Below are 19,287 nucleotides of genomic sequence, written 5' to 3' on the forward strand. Positions count from 1 at the left end.
ATCATTAGAGATAACTTTTGACTAGTCAAAATATAACTGTAAAATGTTCTTACTAGTCAGATTGTAAATGCAGATATTTTAAACTGATTCTGACTAGTCAAATTACAGTTGTTACTAGTCAAAACTCTGTTGTAGGTATCCAGTATTTAATTAGATAGTCAGGTGAAAGCGATTTAACATTAAAACAGCCTGCTACGATTTTAAATAATGTTTTTAAATCAACTGTTTTATTTTATTATTTATTTATTTATTTTTCAAGAGCCAAATAAAACCAGAATGTTTTCTTTAAAGTGTAAAAAAAATCCTCTCATCTGACTGGAGTTGTGAACAACTATTACCTCATCATATACAGGTAAAATATGCAGTCATCATGTCAGGAAGGAACATAAGAATCAATTCAGTCTGCCCCTAAATACTGCAGTGTTTAATGCATAACTGTCTTTTTTCTTTTTACATTCATCAATAATAAGTTTCCTCAGCTAGCATAATGCTACTTCAACTAGTACATTAGTGGATTTTCAGTTTATTTAATTAAAGATTGTAACAGGCATTCAATTAATGCTTTTTTCTTTATTTTTGTCTTGAAATGACACTCCCCGTCAGGAAACTCACTACACCGGGGTGGCCAACCCGTGGCTATTTGCCTATAAAAGTGTGGCTCTTCCATTCATTCATTCATTATCTGTAACCGCTTATCCAGTTCAGGGTCGCGGTGAGTCCAGAGCCTACCTGGAATCATTGGGCGCAAGGCAGGAAGACACCCTGGAGGGGGCGCCTGTCCTTCACAGGGCAACACACACACACATTCACTCACACCTACGGACACTTTTGAGTCGCCAATCCACCTACCAACGTGTGTTTTTGGACTGTGGGAGGAAACCGGAGCACCCAGAGGAAACCCACGTGGACACGGGGAGAACAAACCAACTCCTCACAGACAGTCACCCGGAGCGGGAAACGAACCCACAACCTGCAGGTCCCTGGAGCTGTGTGACTGCGCCACCATGCCGCCCATTTATTCACATCTTAACATACGTCTTATACCATTGGAAAGCCTTTTAATTTCCCTTTTAAATTGTGCCACATTTGTAAGGAACATGCATCTGAGGGATGAGCAGTAGAGCTATGTGAATTGCGCCCATGGAAGATTTGCCAAATCCTCTCTGCCAATACCAAACAGATTATTCTGTGTGATGGTGTGGGCTGCATCTCCCTCACTGGAAAAACAAGGCTCGTCATCAATGGAGACTATCTCAATGCAGAGAGATATTGAAATCTTCAGTCTGGGACCGAACTCTATCATCCAAGATGACAACACTCACCCCACAGAGCGGCATATATCATAGACTACTTCCAGAATTTGGGAGTGGAGAGGATGGCATGGCCTGACAGCAGTCCTGTATGGAGAGAAATTAGTCTCAGAATACTTTACAACAATGCGTAAATGTTAATCCACAAATAAAACACAAATACGTAAGTCACAAATATGTTTCACTATTCACAAATGAACACATCCCAATCTGTGTCATCACGGTCTGCAATTTGTACAGATACAGTTACATTCATAAATACATGTTTTTGGTTTTCATAGATGTATCACAATTTTATGCGAAAATAAATAAATTTGTTTAAATTCACATTGCAAATATTTGTAAAGTCGAAGTTTCGAATGTAAAATTTATTTGTAAAGTGTAGAAATATTAAAAATAAAGGGGGGGGGGGTTCATGGAGTCTCCACACACAGTGCTGTGGAATGTGGTATTTACCCTTTTGTCTTTTATTAAAAAAATGGAAAGTCAGAGGCTGGATCTTAAAATTTCTCCATCACTTGATCTGGATAATCGCAGTCTTACAAAGTTTCAGCATACCTGGGCCTTCCTCCTCTACAGTGCTGTGGGGTTTGCTGTCTAACTCGGACTCCTTCACAGTTGTTTTCTTTGGGCCTATCGACTGTGGTGAGTACTTCGAACTTCACACCCTACAAGATGATAATATGCTGGTGTTCTTTCTCACTATAAAAAAAAAAGCTCTATACTACATTGTTAGATGCACAGTGCACTTCTGAATAAGTGTATGTTCCCACATTCAGAATGTAACTTACGTCGCAATGGAAATGTATGGGTTTTATCACAAAAAAAAAAATTAATTAAAGGCCTCTAATTAATTAAAGTGAAAAAAATGAAGTGAAAAATATACTACACATTCTAGCATGTTCAATGCAGGATTTGTATGTATTTATACATATTTGAATGCTATGTCCCAGCTCTGATCAGGGAGCCCATGAGGAGGGAGATAGTAGGGTTGCCAAATATGAGTAGTGGAAAACCAGGTATGTGCCATACAGCATATTTAAGCAATTTTTTGTGTTTTATTCAATTATAAATCAATTGTCACACGCAGAGGGAACATGCAGAGGGATATGTTTATATTTTTCTTTATTGTAATTTAGATATTTACACTGATAGAACAGTTTTTCATTTAATTACATTTAACAGGTTTTCTCATTCTTAATGCAGAACATTAAAACTTAATTGATGCTAGGAAATTAACTTCTTAAGTCATAAGTGTTTAAAGTGATGAATTAGTGCTATCCATGTTATATAAAAAAATATCTCTCATATACAACCCCAATTCCAATTAATTTGGGACATTGTGTAAAAACAGAATATGATGATTTGCAATCCTTTTCAACCTATATTCAATTGAATACACTACAAAGACAAGATATTAAATGTTGAAATGGATAATCTTTATTGTTTTTTGCAAATATTCACTCATTTCGAATTTGAGGCCTGCAACACGTTCCAAAACACGTTCCATTTTTACCACAGTGTTACATCACCTTTCCTTTCAACAACACCCAATAAGCATTTGGGGACTGAGGACACTAATTGTTGAAGTTTTGTAAGTTGAATTTTTCCCCATTCTTGTTTGATGTACAACTTCAGTTGCTCAACAGTCTGGGGTCTCCATTGTATTTTGTTTTTTGCACATTTTTCACATTTTCAATGGGAGACAGGTCTGAACTGCTGGCAGGCCAGTCTAGTACCCACACTTTTTTAACTACGAAGCCACGCTGTGGTAAAACGTGCAGAATCTGGTTGGTGTTGTCTTGCTGAAATAAGCAGGGATGTCCCTGAAAAAGATGTTGCTTGGATGGCAGCATATGTTGCTCCAAAATCTGTATGTACCTTTCAGCATTAATGGTGCCTTCACAGATGTGCAAGTTACCCATGCCATGGGCACTAACACACCCCCATACCATCAGAGATGCTGGCTTTTGAACTTTGCGCTGATAACAATCTGGACAGTCCTTTTCCTCTTTGGCTGGAGGAACGACGTTCATGATTTCCAAAAACAATTTGAAATGTGGACTCATCAGACCACAGGACACTTTCCCACTTTGCGTCAATCCATCTCAGATGAGCTTGGAAGCCGGCGGCGTTTCTGGGTGTTGTTGATATATGGCTATTAACTTGCATTTGTAGATGGAGCAACTGTTTATCCATTTGTACATTAAATATCTTGTCTTTGTAGTGTGTTCAACTGATTATAGGTTGAAAAGAATTTGCAAATTATTGTGTTCTGTTTTTATTTATATTTAACACAATGCCCCAACTTCAATATATATAAATAAAAAAATCAGGCTTCAATGGAAAACAGGTCAAAAAATATATTTGATCATTTTTGATATAAGGAATCATTTCATCAAATATTGTACAGTGCAGTAATCTTTTAAAAGACAAAGCACTCCGACTGACAACATCCTGAAACACAGAAAATTAATATTTGTATAATACTGGTTTGATCCTGTTTTTTCCCCTGCTCTGAATAAATAAGCATTGGCTTTGGTCAGGGAAATTATTTTGAGACATTTTTGGTATTCGGACATTACCAAACAGCTTGAACACAAAAATACTCCAAAATAAATCTGAAAAACATTAAAGTGAGGTTTTCAGGATGTGGTCTCAAACATAAACTTGTATTTCAAATTCACAATAAACAGGTTAATTTCTTACACTGTATCCTATACACTATGGATTGGAGTGTTAAATTGTACAGACTAAGAATCAAGTGACTGACACTGACACTACTGCCAAACATATGTTCACACAAGTTAAAGCTTTTTCAGAAGAGAAGGACAGATCCAAGCCCAGTGCATTTCAACTGTACAGCAACAAATATCTTACTAAAATAAAAATGATAGGCTTATTAAAACCTAAAATAAATCCCCTTAACCTTGCTTTATTGAAAATGTATCTATCAAAGGCTCATTTAGTCAAGCTCAGTGCTGTTGCTGTTAGAATATTTAATGAAAACTGGAATAAAACTGATCTAATGAGATCAAATTAAATGAGAAAAATAAGTTTCCATATGCAGACATGTTAGGGCTTTAGGGCGGTTTCTTCCAATCCTTCCCATCATCCTCTCTCCACCACCTATAAAAGCCAATATAAATACATCATTACTCTTTGCGTAATCTTAAATGTAACATGAACAGCTTAATTAATATGCAATAAATAGTTAATAGGTTAATCCTCACTGAACTCACAGAACTGAAATCAGCATTAGGACATGTAGTGCTTAGGATTTGTCAGAAGCTGAATCCTCAGATGCTGTAAAACAAAATAATTTGAATTATTCATGATAATTTTTTTTAATACAATTTTTTAATACAATTTCAGTATCATAAAGGCTAACTTACGTGTTTGGCTTACAGGTTTGAAGCCTAAAAAATATAAACATGTAATTATTAATAGAAATCTCTATTACAGATATATATTTGAGTGCCAAAAAAATTGGTACATTACTGCCCTATGCAAAATACACAACAATGCCACCTTTGCATGTTATTGGCTGCATCCACCAGCGCATATAAAAAGTGACCAACATCTATGGAAGCTTCTAGAACTGTTTCAGACATAAGAATGGCAATTTATCAAATCTAAGCAAATCTAATCTCAACATGTTTTAATAGTTGGTGCTTGTGAGATGGGTCATAGCATTTCAGAGATACACTCAGAAAAAAAGGTATGGTAGAGGTACATTATTGGTCACTAAAGGTACAAAAAGCGTAAAGTGTTTTCCCTAAAGGTACATTACATTCTCTTCCCCAGAAAAAGAGGTGAATATTTGTAATCTTTCATTACAGAACTGTGTAAAATAAGAGAACATAATATTAAGTCCTGGAGATGAAATGGGGTTTATAAAATTAACAACTATTATAACAGAATTTGGTAAAATTCATTAATTCATTCATTCATTTTCTGTAACTGCTTATCCAGTTCAGGGTTGTGGTGGGTCCGGAGCCTACCCAGAACCACTGGGAGCAAGGCAGGAACACACCCTGGAGGGGGCGCCAGTCCTTCACAGGGCAACACACACTCACACAATCACTCACACCTACTGACACTTTTAAGTCACCAATCCGTGCACAAACGTGTTTTTTTGGACTGCGGGAGGAATCTGGAGCACCCGGAGGTAACTTATGCAGACAAACAGAGAACACACCAAACTCCGCACAGACAGTCACCCGGAGCGGGACTGGAACCCACAACTTCCAGGTCACTGGAGCTGTGTGACTGCGACACTACCTAAATATTTCTAACAGTGTAGTATCATTTTTACACAATAGGAATGTAACACTACATCGGAATTCAATGCTGGGCACTCAACAGACATCAGTGTGAGAACTGTGTAAAGTTCACTCCAATATATCGGCTTTAGGAGCCAACAACCACCTGACCCTCAACTGGGCTCTGCAACACCACCGCTCGAAACAACGATAATAAACGAGTAGCTTGGTCTGACAAGTCTGCAAATATCTGACAGCTGAATCATTTGGCCAAAAGTATGGTGTACACTGCCTACAGAATATTTCTGCAGTCCTATGTTCCCATAGGGGATCAACCCAGGATTAGACTGCAGTTTTCTTCAGCATGTAATAGATAGTAACACAATTTCTGTTCAACTACAGATGATTTTACATGTTTTAATTAGAAATAGTGAACAGAGAATAAAATTATCATAGCATCACAGCAATCATTATCTTTTCAAAATGAATGCCCATTATGTATTAATACACAAAAGTAGTGCTACATCTCAAGATATTTGGACTGGATCAAGCCGAACAGCACACATAAATCTCAGCTATATTGCAATTTCGGCTGTACTGATAGAATTATAGCACAGCTTTTTAAAACATGATTGTTCTGCTTGTAAAGGCAAAATGCAAACCAACTACAGACTGTCCGGTTTTTACTAAAATCTTAAAAGAATATACAATTACAAAATTATGGGGGGAATGGCCTTCTGTAAAATTTTGGCCTTCTGTAAAATATTGTTGGGACAAGATGTTAATGGCATATAAGGAAATAACTGTCAACCAATTATACTTTGAGGTCAGAACTATCTAAGTGCAGTACATGATAAAATATACTGTTAGAAATACACAACTATTCCATACCACACGGACACGGGGAGAACACACCAACTCCTCACAGACAGTCACCCAGAGCGGGAATTGAACCCACAACCTCCAGGAGCTATGTGACTGCGACACTACCTGCTGCACCACCGTGCCGCCCATACACAACTATCTGCACTTTTTTTTTTTTACAAAGGAGATGCTTGACTCCCTTCTCTCTTACCAGACTTTTTCTTCCAAATGAACAATCCAACAACGCCAACGAAAATGAGCAGAAGAACAGCCACAACACCAGTGATGACAGCAACCGGCACACCACCTGAAATTATAGCGTCACACCATTATGGACCACCATTCACATAATCACAGTGATTCTTTGTGACTTAAAACTAGATCATCGCTTAAGAAACTTTTACTTGCTTCTCAGGGGTTTGATATAAGGCCCACTCAGGATGTTCCCTTCAAGTCCAGCGTGCTGAATGACACAGGTGTATCTGTCCTTGTCCATTTCCTCAGGTGAGACGGTCAGAACACTTTTCTTCTGGAAAGTTCCGTCTTCATTGACCAGTGTCTCTCCGAGATACACATCCTCATGAAGATCCTCTCCATTCTTCTGCCAGGAGATCATCACTTCTTTGGGGAAGAAACCTGTAGCATGACACACCACTGGAGAAGAAGAGTCCTTCTGAAAAACATCCACTTCAGGAGGAACTAGAAACAAGAAAGACAGAGAGAGAGAGAAAAAGAGAGAGAGTGTAACTACTTTATCCTGTTCAGGGTAAAGTACCTATAATTGGGTGTCATTCATCGCAGGGCACCACACATTCAGTCATTCACACAGCACTCAAAACTGTGGATACTTTAGCATAGCCAATCCAGCTACCAGCTTATGTATTTGAATAACAGAAAAAAATTGGAGCACCTAGAGGAAACCTATGTAGGTATGGGGTAAGCACAAATTACAAACTGTGTTATCATTCAGTTTGTAATGTCAAAGTTTATTGAAAACAGACTTGTCATTACTTATCAATTTAATAGGTCATCCCACAACCTAGAACCTTCTACCTTTTGAAGTGCAAACTGACACAAAGCCAAGTACCTCCTGACTATGACTAAATACTAAATCCTTCTGTCAATTCTCACCAAAAGTTGTATCTGTTTATACATTAATCTGTTCTGTTTATCTTTATTTATGTTTATCTTTTGATTTTTTACATTTCCATGCATGCTAAACCTTTTATTATGGGGAAATGTTGAGGAAACATCCTGCTTTGCCAAATGTACAAGAAATACAGGTTTTAGGAGAGCTTCTAATTTTAATTCAATTTTATTGATCAAATCAAACCACGTTTTCCATTTTAAAAAGGTACATTTGCTTTTAATTCAAATGTCATTTTTGCGGCTTCTGGATATTTATTTTGATTTAATTTTTTAGACAGTTTGCAATATTTTGGTTTAGATTACATTATTTTAATCTTACAATGCCAATAAAATTTGGCCAAAAACTGGTTGCCTCTACCAGAAGGCTGAAACTGCGCTGGACCTTACAACAGGGCAATGACCAGATACATCAGTCATATTTAACAAAGACATGGTTTCAGCAAATCACAGTTTTTAAATTACCCTCTCAGCGTCTTGACTTAAACCCAACTGAAAATCTGTCCTCTCAGCTGAAGAGGGCAGCTCCCCAAAGAAACCCCAGGAATCTCAATGAGTTTGAAATGTTCTCAATGAAAAATGAAAACAGACAGCAGCTGTGTTAAAATGATATAGTAAACTAAAAATCCACAAAAATGCAGACACATGTATTTATTTGCACAGTGATGATATACAACTAAGAAGAGTTAGATCTTTTAAAAATCAAAAATGAGGACCTGGAAATGAAAATATGAAATGAATATATGCAGACTTTGTAAAACAAAAAAACTCTGTATTAAACATATACATTTATCACTAAACTTTTTTTTTTGGCTCTGGCATTTTAAAAATCCAGCCATCAGTATACACAGCTAAACTATGAGTAGACAAAAGAAGGTGAAGGGTTTTTTGGAGTAGGCTGATAGCATATTCAAAATTTGCATTTATTTTGTTTCTGGACAAAACAGATATTTTGGACAATCCCAATTAAATTTCTAGAAGTTGTCCTACAACTAGTGATGAAACAGTATAAAATATATATAATTATAGTGGCTAAAATAGCCTAGAGCACAAAAGGAAATGTATTTCAATGTACGCTATTTAAGGTAGAACTTGGGAGCAGCAGAATGTTATGGGTTTTTTTTGTTTGTTTTTTTTTTTGCATGAGATTTCTTGTTTGTCACTAAAAGTGATACAAAAGCTAGTTCACACAGCAGGTACAAGTGCCCAAATCCAATCTGTTTCTTCATATGTGACACAGATTTGTGATTTTGCAGTAAACAGCAAAAACCATGTTGACTCTGACGTTTCTAATCAGATTTGGGCCACAGATTTGGTATTGAGATCTGATTAATTTCCAATCTGTGACCATGAGAGATGGGGACTCTGACTCGAGCCGCACTTAAGTCGCTCAAACAGTGACTTCAGACTCGACATGAGACTTGTCTTCAAATGACTCGGACTTCACTTGGACTTGAGATTTGTGAACAATCTTTGTGTAATGTAATTTATTATTATTACTATAATCATTTTTTATGTATATCTTTGTTGTTTGTTTAGTGACCTGCATTCAGTTCCCTCCCTGCCATGTGCAACTAAGCATTTTTAATGATCTGCTGTTTTCATTGATGATAAGGGGATAAAATATGTGTGTGTATTAAGAGCTGCAATTACAGCTTATCCAGATCATTAACTTTACCTTTTCTCTCCAGATAGGGTCTGCTGTATTCCACATACTTCTGTAACTATTCGATACAGGTGTTCTCCAGGTAGTTCTTAATATACTCAGCCTCATTGCTAGCATCCAGCTTGTTTTTGGTGATAACAGCTTGAGGTTTAGAAGCAGTCCAGGTGAAAGTTTTCTCATCAAGGCTGAGGAAGTCTTCTCCATCATAACCATACTTGTCAGATCCTCTCACAGTTCCATCATGTTTCAGCTCACATCCAAACATCCACTGCTCTGTGTGAACTCCTACAGAGGCATAAACAAGCACATACCACTAACAACTCTACAGGAAATACTAACATATTACCCATTATTGAAGTTATGTAATAACATAATTTTGGGGAGTAGGACCACGCCCAAACTCCTCCTCTCAGCTTTATTTATAACCTGCAAATTCACGTCCTTTCCTCGTCAGACAAACTCGCTTCATTTAGTTTAGGAGACGAATTTAGATTTGACTATGTCAGCTCGCTCCTCCGCGCTGGGTCATTCCTGCTGATCCCCATATTCGGAGCCGTGTTTGGCCATTATCAAACCCACCGAGTCTCCTGTTTTAAAAAACTTGCTTCCACCTCCACCCCGTCTCCACCCTTTTCTCATATTAATTTATCCAATGGGGGGGTCCGGCTTCATATGCATTCATAAGACACCCTGAACTCTTCCCCCCAAAAAAATTGGTACATTACTGCCCTATGCAAAATACACAACAATGCCACCTTTGCATGTTATTGGCTGCATCCACCAGCGCATATAAAAAGTGACCAACATCTATGGAAGCTTCTAGAACTGTTTCAGACATAAGAATGGCAATTTATCAAATCTAAGCAAATCTAATCTCAACATGTTTTAATAGTTGGTGCTTGTGAGATGGGTCATAGCATTTCAGAGATACACTCAGAAAAAAAGGTATGGTAGAGGTACATTATTGGTCACTAAATGTACAAAAATCATAAAGTGTTTTCCCTAAAGGTACATTACATTCTCTTCCCCAGAAAAAGAGGTGAATATTTGTAATCTTTCATTACAGAACTGTGTAAAATAAGAGAACATAATATTAAGTCCTGGAGATGAAATGGGGTTTATAAAATTAACAACTATTATAACAGAATATGGTAAAATTCATTAATTCATTTTCTGTAACTGCTTATCCAGTTCAAGGTCGCGGTGGGTCCGGAGCCTACCCAGAACCACTGGGAGCAAGGCAAGAACACACCCTGGAGTGGGCAGCAGTCCTTCACAGGGCAAAGACTTCTGAGTTCACCTCCCCATTTCAGCCTCTACTGGCGTAGTCCGTACTACCAAAATATCTACTAATGCAGCACAGACTGTTAAGCAATCCCATCTGTCTATTTGGCTGACTCAAAATGTTAACATTGGCATTACTAATGTAGAGGCTATTCTGTTGTATTTAATTTAATTTGTGATGTATCAAGATAGTGAAAACAAAATCAAGTATCCGTCAAATCCTTTTCATTAGGACCAGCTGTAGTGTATCTAAGAATGATTTTATGTGATATATGTGATCTAAATTTTGAGTACTGATTTTTAGTTATAAGGACCAGATATGGAAGCAAATCTGTCTCATCAGACTTTAAAATATTACCACCTTTGAATTTGTAGCACTGAATTTTTTTGCACTGAAAGTATACATCTGAATTTTGTTGCTTTTGAATTTAAGTCTTCAGATTTCCACCTCTGAATATTTTGCTTCGGAATTATGCCTATATCTGAATATAATTGCTCTTGAATAGAACCCGTGAATTTTCAAGAACACGTTTTTCTCTGTTATTATTCAAGATTAATAAATTCAGATTTAAAAAATCAAGCTTAGAAAAAATTCAAACAATATATTTCGAAGTTGCTCAAATTCGATAGGCCAAGTTCAGATGATAAAATATGAGTTAAAAAAAAGGATAAGCAATCGATTCATTCGTATTTTCTCTTTCAGCTTAAATGGTGCACTAGTTGCATTCTGTCGCGACTAGATAGCAAAATACAAATACATACGAGCAACAAATTCAGATGCATAATTTCAGGGTAAAAAATTTCAGTGCTACAAATTCAAAGGTGGTAATATTTCAAAGTCTGATGAGACATATTTGCTTCCATACCAGACTATGGTTAATTTAAAAATAATCTTAAATACATTTTTATTTATTAGGAATCCTTAATTTATCCTAAATAATATTCATCCATCCATTATCCACCGCTTATCCGGGTCCGGGTTGCAGGGGAAGCAGTCGGAGCAAATAAACCCAGACCTCCCTCTCCTCCGGGGGTATACAGAGGCGTTCCCAGGCCAGTCGAGACATGTAGTCTCTTCAGCGTGTTCTTGGTCTGCCCCAGGGCCTCCTCCCCGTTGGACATGCCCGGAACACCTCACCAGGAAGGCGTCCAGGAGGCATCCGGACCAGATGCCCGAACCACCTCAACTGGCTCCTCTCATCAGAGTCTCTCCCGGACGTCCGAGCTCCTAACCCTGTCTCTAAGGGAGAGTCCAGACATCCTGCGGAGAAAACTCATTTCAGCCGCTTGTACACGCGATCTCGTTCTTTCGGTCACTACCCAAAGCTCGTGACTATAGGTGAGGGTTGGGACGTAGATTGAAAGGTAAATCGAGAGCTTTGCTTTTCTGCTCAGCTCTCTCTTCACCACAACGGACCGGTACAGAGCCCGCGTTACTGCTGACGCTGCACCGATCCGCCTGTCAATCTCACGCTCCATCTTTCCCTCACTCGTGAACAAGACCCCGAGACTTTTAAACTCCTCCACTTGAGGCAGGGTTTCACTTCCAACCTGGAGAGAGCACTCCACCCTTTTCCGACTGAGTACCATGGACTCGGACTTGGAGGTGCTGATCCTCATCCCTACCGCTTCACACTCGGCTGCAAACTAAATAATATTGATGATGCATATTTATAAGCAGGATATTAGCTAAAAAAACATACTTTTACACACATATATTTTTCTAACCTCTGTTTTTCTCTTTATTTTTCCAGATACTTATGTTATTTTGTTGAAACATTAATCAGTTAGCCCCTCCGGTGTGTTCCCGCCTTGCGCCCAGTGATTCCCGGGTGGGCTCCAGACCCACCGAGACCCTGAACTGCATAAGCCGTTATGGCCAATTAATTAATTGTGATTTCTCTAACCATGTTTATAAATAGAAATGACAAATCACGAATGGTAACTAATGTCTATATGCCTGTTTAATGTGTATGCATGTGAAAGTGAGTCTGAATCTGCAGCAGTGGTGGCAGGATTCAAAATAAAACATTAAAATGTATGCCTATATAAATAATTAAGATATTTATTCTCACCTCCTGTATGATTGAAACGTTGCATTGCATTCAACAAATTGGCTTTTAAGACCACCTCATTGATCTGTGCATCCTGTGTCTCTGTGTCCCAGTAGGCTGGATCATCAGCACCAAATTTCTTTATCCACTCCGTCTTTGGGATCATCTTTCTGACATTACTGTCATAGTAAACAAACTGCTCTCCATCCACTGCACCCACCAGAGTGAACTCTTGGAAATGTATTTCTGGTGTGCATCCAGTCAAAAAGTACTGCAGAGAGTGGGAGTCTAGAGAGAAAACCAAGAATGTAGTTTAATAACATGAAAACAATAGCTTTTAAATCTTATGGCTAAACTGATTAATAAGTTTCAAGAGTTATAAAAACACATGCAGTTTATAGGACAGTGCATTTGTATCAAATGGTCATACCAGGTGCGTACATCACTAATACGTCAAGATTCTGATGTTTAGCAGGAAGCCCCTATATGTATGTTGCTTTGGTTGAATGTTTAGCACATTTCTTCTTATTAGTAAAAGTAAGTGTATTGTATTTCTAAAATTTTGCAGTGTTTTTAATTAAAAGTTAATTCAGTCTTTATTCATCAATTTCATTCTTCTCTAAAGTGATCTTAAAAGTGTGCATAGTGAATCTAATTTGACTTCTTTCGACAACATGTCCATCACTTATATTACTTCAGTGTGTTATAATGTCAGAAATAAAAAAGTTAAAAGTTCTCTGAGGTCTTAATGCAACATCTCTTTGGTATGCCTATTTGGAAAATGCCACCAGAATCAAACAACACATCACAGTTCTCCCTGTCTAAACTGCCCTGTCCAAAAAAAATGGTTTCAGTGCCTGTTGAGAATGAGCCTCTGTTTACACTAAACACAAGGAACTTAGGAGTGAAGAGCAGATAAGCTGATTTTTAGTAATTTCACTTTGTGTTCTTTCTTCTGTTATCAATATTTAATCAGCAAATATTTCTCTATGCTTGTTCTTGGTTCTCTAAATGTAGTCCCAGTGCTGCAAAAGGCAGACAGGTCTAGCACTGACTGGAGAGACAATTGTTTTTATATTATGTCTTCAGATTTAAGCAGGTCAAATAAATAAGTAAGTAAGTGTGTGGCTGGCAGGAGCTCCAGATCGCAAAATTAATGTGTTAATGTACTCAAAAAGTATTTATTTCATAATTTGCCCCCTTTAGGAATTATTGCCTCTAAAGAACTGCATGCATTACGTTGATGAAGCATTATAAAATCTAAAAATGTGGGTTTTACAGGTGCTTTACCATTTCAATGCCTTACAATAAATACAAACAGTAATATCTTAATTGGAAACAGTTATAAATGCATTAATATGGGTGCTCAAACCAGTGGTGGACAGTAACAAAGTAAATGTAATTCTTTATTGTACTTAAGTACTTTTTTCGTATATCTGTACTTTATTCAAGTATTTCTATTTTGGGCAACCTTTTACTTTTACCACTATATTTAAATGTCAAATATCTTACTTTTTACTCCACTACATTATGAAAATCTGCAGTTAATTTTTGTGTAAAACCGTAACGTCTGAACAAATCTCCCCACTCCACATAGCTCTCCATGCGAGACACAGCGGCACTGTTAGGAGATGAACAAACACAGTTGCCGCGCTAAAACAAGTAAAAATATTTCTCTGCCTACAACCAATAATACCAAAGGCAGATTGTTTTTATCAAGTGATGAGCGAATTTGAGACTGTAAGTAATCACTTTAGGTTCTTAGAATCATTATGAATTAAACAAAATGTTTGTACCGTTCATTATTTAGATGGGTTCGATTCCCGCTCCGGGCGACTGTCTGTGAGGAGTTGGTGTGTTCTCCCCGTGTCCGCGTGGGTTTCCTCCCACAGTCCAAAAACACATGTTGGTAGGTGGATTGGTGACTCCAAAGTGTCCGTAGGTGTGAGTGTGTGAGTGAATGTGTTACTGCGTGTGTCGCCCTGTGAAGGACTGGCGCCCCCTCCAGGGTGTATTCCTGCCTTGTGCCCAATGATTCCAGGTAGGCTCTGGACCCACCGCAACCCTGAATTGGATAAGGGTTACAGATAATGAATGAATGAATGAAAATGTCCCAACTTCATTGGAATTGGGGTTGTATAAATATAATGTTATATGCCTGGGGGGAACCATGTTTGGAAATGAAAGCCTATTCTATTCTGGAGAGATATTTTATTTCCTTGGGTAATCCTTACCCAATTAAGGTAATAAAATAAAAATTAATTTGCAGCCCTTCTGGCAATACCTCATGGACCCCACTTTATATTTATATTTTTTATATTACTTTATTTTATTTATATTTAAGCTGTTTTAAAACAAACTGGATAATGTCAGATAAGAATAAACATTTCTAGTAGACTATTTAAACAGATTTATTTCCTGTATAACTAAGTTAAGGAAAATGGTGGTAATCAGTTTTTTTATTTTGTTTGTTTTTTTGTGTGTTTATTAAATTTTTTAGTTTTTACAATTAGAAAATATTTTATATGGCAAGAGATTTGTAAAAATAAATAAATAAAATGTATTATTTTTCTAAATACATTACCATAAAAGTGATAAAAATGGTTTAATATTGTTTGATCAATGATGAAAATAACATTACACATATTTATTGACCATCGTGTTTTTAATATTTTTCCCTCACATTTTAATATATTTTAGGGCTGGGCGATATGGAAAAAGAATCATATATCAATATATAACTGAATGACAATGTCTGAATATAAACCAAAAAATTAAACCCCATGAAAACCTTTGTCATTTTAAACATATTTAAAGATGGAAATTTGACATGGAGGTTAACTGGAAACAGGTGAGTCTCATGGTTGGATATAAATGGAGCATCCCCGAAGGGTCGTTCACAAGCAAGGATTGGACGAGGTTCACCACTTTGTGAACAAATGCGTAAGCTAATTGTCCAACAGTTTAAGAACAACGTTTCTCAACGTAAAATTGCAAGGAATTTAGAGGTTTCATTTTCTACAGTCCATAATATCATCAAAAGATGCAGAGATTTCTCCAGATCCTATGAATGTAAGTGGCAAGGCCGAAAACTAACATTGAATGCCCGTGACCTTCAATCCCTCAGGTGGCATTGCTTTAAAAACCAACATCATTCTGTAATGATATCACCACATGGGCTCAGGAACACTTCAGAAAACCATTGTCAGTAAACACAGTTTATATCCACAACACCCAGAAACGCAGCTGGCTTCTCTGGGCCCGAGCTCATCGGAGATGGACTGACGCAAAGTGGAAAAAACAGGATCAAACCAGTATTATACAAATATTAATTTTCTGTGTTTCAGGATGTTGTCAGTCTGAGTGCTTTGTCTTTTAAAAGATTAATGCACTGTACAATATTTGATGAAATGATTCCTTATATCAAAAATGATCAAATATATTTTTTGACCTGTTTTCCATTGAAACCTGATTTTTTTATTTATATATATTGAAGTTGGGACGTTGTGTAAAACATAAATAAAAACAGAACACAATGATTTTTCAAATCCTTTTCAACCTATAATCAATTGAACACACTACAAAGACAAGATATTTAATGTACAAATGAATAAACAGTTGCTCCATCTACAAGTGCAAGTTAAAATTCTACCATGCAAAGCAAAAGCCATATATCAACAACACTCAGAAACGCTGCCAGCTTCCTTGGGCCCAAGCTCATCTGAGATGGACTGACGCAAAGTGGGAAAGTGTCCTGTGGTCTGATGAGTCCACATTTCAAATTGTTTTTGGAAATCATGGACGTTGTGTCCTTCGGGCCAAAGAGGAAAAGGACTGTCCAGATTGTTATCAGCGCAAAGTTCAAAAGCCAGCGTCTCTGATGGTATGGGGGTGTGTTAATGCCCATGGCATAGGTAACTTGCACATCTTTGAAGCCACCATTAATGCTCAAAGGTACATACAGGTTTTGGAGCAACATATGCTGCCATCCAAGCAACATCTTTTTCAGGGATGTCCCTGCTTCTTTCAGCAAGACAATGCCAAGCCACATTCTGCATGTGATACAACAGTGTGGCTTCAGAGTGTGGGTACTAGACTGGCCTGCCAGCAGTCCAGACCTGTCTCCCATTGAAAATGTGTGGTGCATTATGAAGTGGAAAATTCAACAACGTGGGCCCCACACTGTTGAGCAACTAAAGTTGTACATGGGAAAGAATTCCACCTACAAAGCTTCAACAATTAGTGTCCTCAGTTCCCAAACGCTTATTGAGTGTTGTTAAAAGAAAAGTAACACAGGGTTAAACATGTCCCTGTCCCAACTCTTTTGGAATGTGTTGCAGGCCTCAAATTCTTGTCTTTGTAGTGTATTCAATTGATTATAGGTTGAAATAATTTGCAAATCATCGTATTCTGTTTTTATTTATGTTTTACACAAATTCCCTTAATTGGAATTGGGATTGTACATATTTACAACTTTCCATCCATTCTGAGGGCGTCCTAAATATGTGGTTTTATGTGTGCTTGGGACGTTGTTGAAATGTTGTGACGATGTCAGAAAAGATAAGATTTGAACAGTTTCTGGGACCCTAAGAAATAACATCCATATGATGTTATTTTTGGACGTTCTTGCAACTTTAAAGAACGTGGTAAGGATGTCCTAAAGACGTCATTTAAATGTTATTTATTGATAGCAGTCAAAGATAAGCAATTTTTTTTAAGTCTTATGTTAATTCTTATTTCTATTTTGTGCTTGATGTCCAGGAATAGAAAGTGAACTTACGTGGTATTGTGTTTCAAACTGTTTTGAATTAACACCATGTCCAACACAGATAAGAATTTTTAAAATATTGTGTTACTTAAGTTTATAATAACAACCTCCCACTAGCACTGGCTGGTTTTCTTTTTTGTTGTTCAAACATAAATGATGCAAGATAATGTTCTGTACAGAATCTGTTTAGATACTTCCGGTTAAACACAGAATAAGGAGACGTAACCCTTTTGGCTTACTACAAATGTATTACCTACATATTGTAAAGTGGTCATAAAATGTATTGGCAGAGTGATTAAGCCTAACAATTAGTTCTACCAATAGTTTTACGCTGGGAGTATTTTCTGACAAGATACGGCAAAGCTATAAATATGCCCTACATATTTTAGATCTAGATCGAGAAAATATTACCACGGTAAAGTTAGTTTTCTTTTCGATATTCTTTTTTTCCGGCGTCAATAACTTTTCAAACTAAGGTTATATCTGCCACAGGGTTACATATTCTGAATGGTACGGACACAGAGAACAATGCACACTGTTTTTATGGACGCTCCGGTGCATTTGATATATGCTCCTTTTCCTTTCAATAGCTAAAAAAACAGACCGTGTTTGACATCGCAACAAAGTGCATTCGTTTCTAGACTCTGTCTACAGCAATGCACACCATCGTCTTTCAGTCTAATTTGCTTAAATACTATTAAATACGTACTTTCCTGTCGCCGCTAACAACAGGTGACAATCTTCAATAGCTTCGTTTTCACTGTGTTTATAAACATCAGATTGGCCGTGTTAGACACTAGGAGTGATGGGGAAGAATGCACACCAAATGTGTTTTCATACTGACCTCTCATTAACAGTTCAATTCAGAATTTAGGTCTCTCTCTCTCTCCCTCTCTCTGTCTCTCCCTCTCTCTGTCTCTCTGTCTCTCTCACACACACACACACACACACACACACACACTCTCACTCACTCACTCACTCAGTCTGTCTCACTCTCAGTCTGTCTCTCACTCTATCTGTTTGTCTGTCTGATCTGATTCACCCAGGAGGGGTCAGGTAGTGAGGACTGTGGACACAGTGAAGAATACCAGAGACTGTGAGAAGTAGTGAAGCAGAAAGCTTTATTTAAAGAGAATGTTAAAGTTCTAACTGTAATTCTATTTTTGGAATCTGTTCTTTTAAATTTTAAGCCTTTATTTTTTTAACATAAAGTGTACATTGTGTTTGATATCATGCACATGATTTATTTTATCAATAAAATGATTGATGGTTGATGATGGATAATGAATTTTTAAATTTATTTTTTAATAACTTTTCAACCAAGTTACATAAGACTTTAAATACAGCTGTGCATTGTAGACATTAATCACACTAATCATGCACACCCTTTGGTTTGTCTGTAAAATTAAATTCTTGGTTTTTATTGAATTTTTTTAAATTGAATTTTCAATAACTTTTCAACAAAGTTATATATGACTTTAAATACAGCTGTGCATTGTAGACATTAATCACACGAATCATGCACACCCTTTGGTTTGTCTGTAAAATTAAATTCTTATTTTTTATTGCATTTTTTAAAATTTAATTTTCAATAACTTCTCAACCAAGTTATATAAGACTTTAAATTCAACTGTGCATTGTAGACATTAATCACACTAACAATGCACACCCTTTGGTTTGTCTATAAAATTAAATTTTTGCTTTTTATTGAATTTTTTAAAAATTGAACTTTCAATAAATTTTCAACCAAGTTACATACAAGTTTAAAATCAAATGTGCATTGTAGACATTAATCACACTAACCATGCACACCCTTTGGTTTGTCTGTAAAATTAAATTCTTGGTTTTTTTTTATTTTTTTATTTTTAATTTTCAATAACTTTTCAACCAAGTTACATAAGACTATAAATTCAACTGTGCATTGTAGACA

General features: G+C 36.8%; 1 pseudogene; it reads right to left on the minus strand.

The window, feature by feature from the left end:
• Window positions 1-1,347: 1,347 nt before the first annotated feature.
• LOC136676560 (class I histocompatibility antigen, F10 alpha chain-like) overlaps window positions 1,348-19,287 on the minus strand; it is a 21,773-nt pseudogene continuing 3,833 nt past the window's right edge.

Source organism: Hoplias malabaricus, chromosome X2, assembly GCF_029633855.1.
Source record: "Hoplias malabaricus isolate fHopMal1 chromosome X2, fHopMal1.hap1, whole genome shotgun sequence".
Lineage (NCBI taxonomy): Eukaryota > Metazoa > Chordata > Actinopteri > Characiformes > Erythrinidae > Hoplias > Hoplias malabaricus.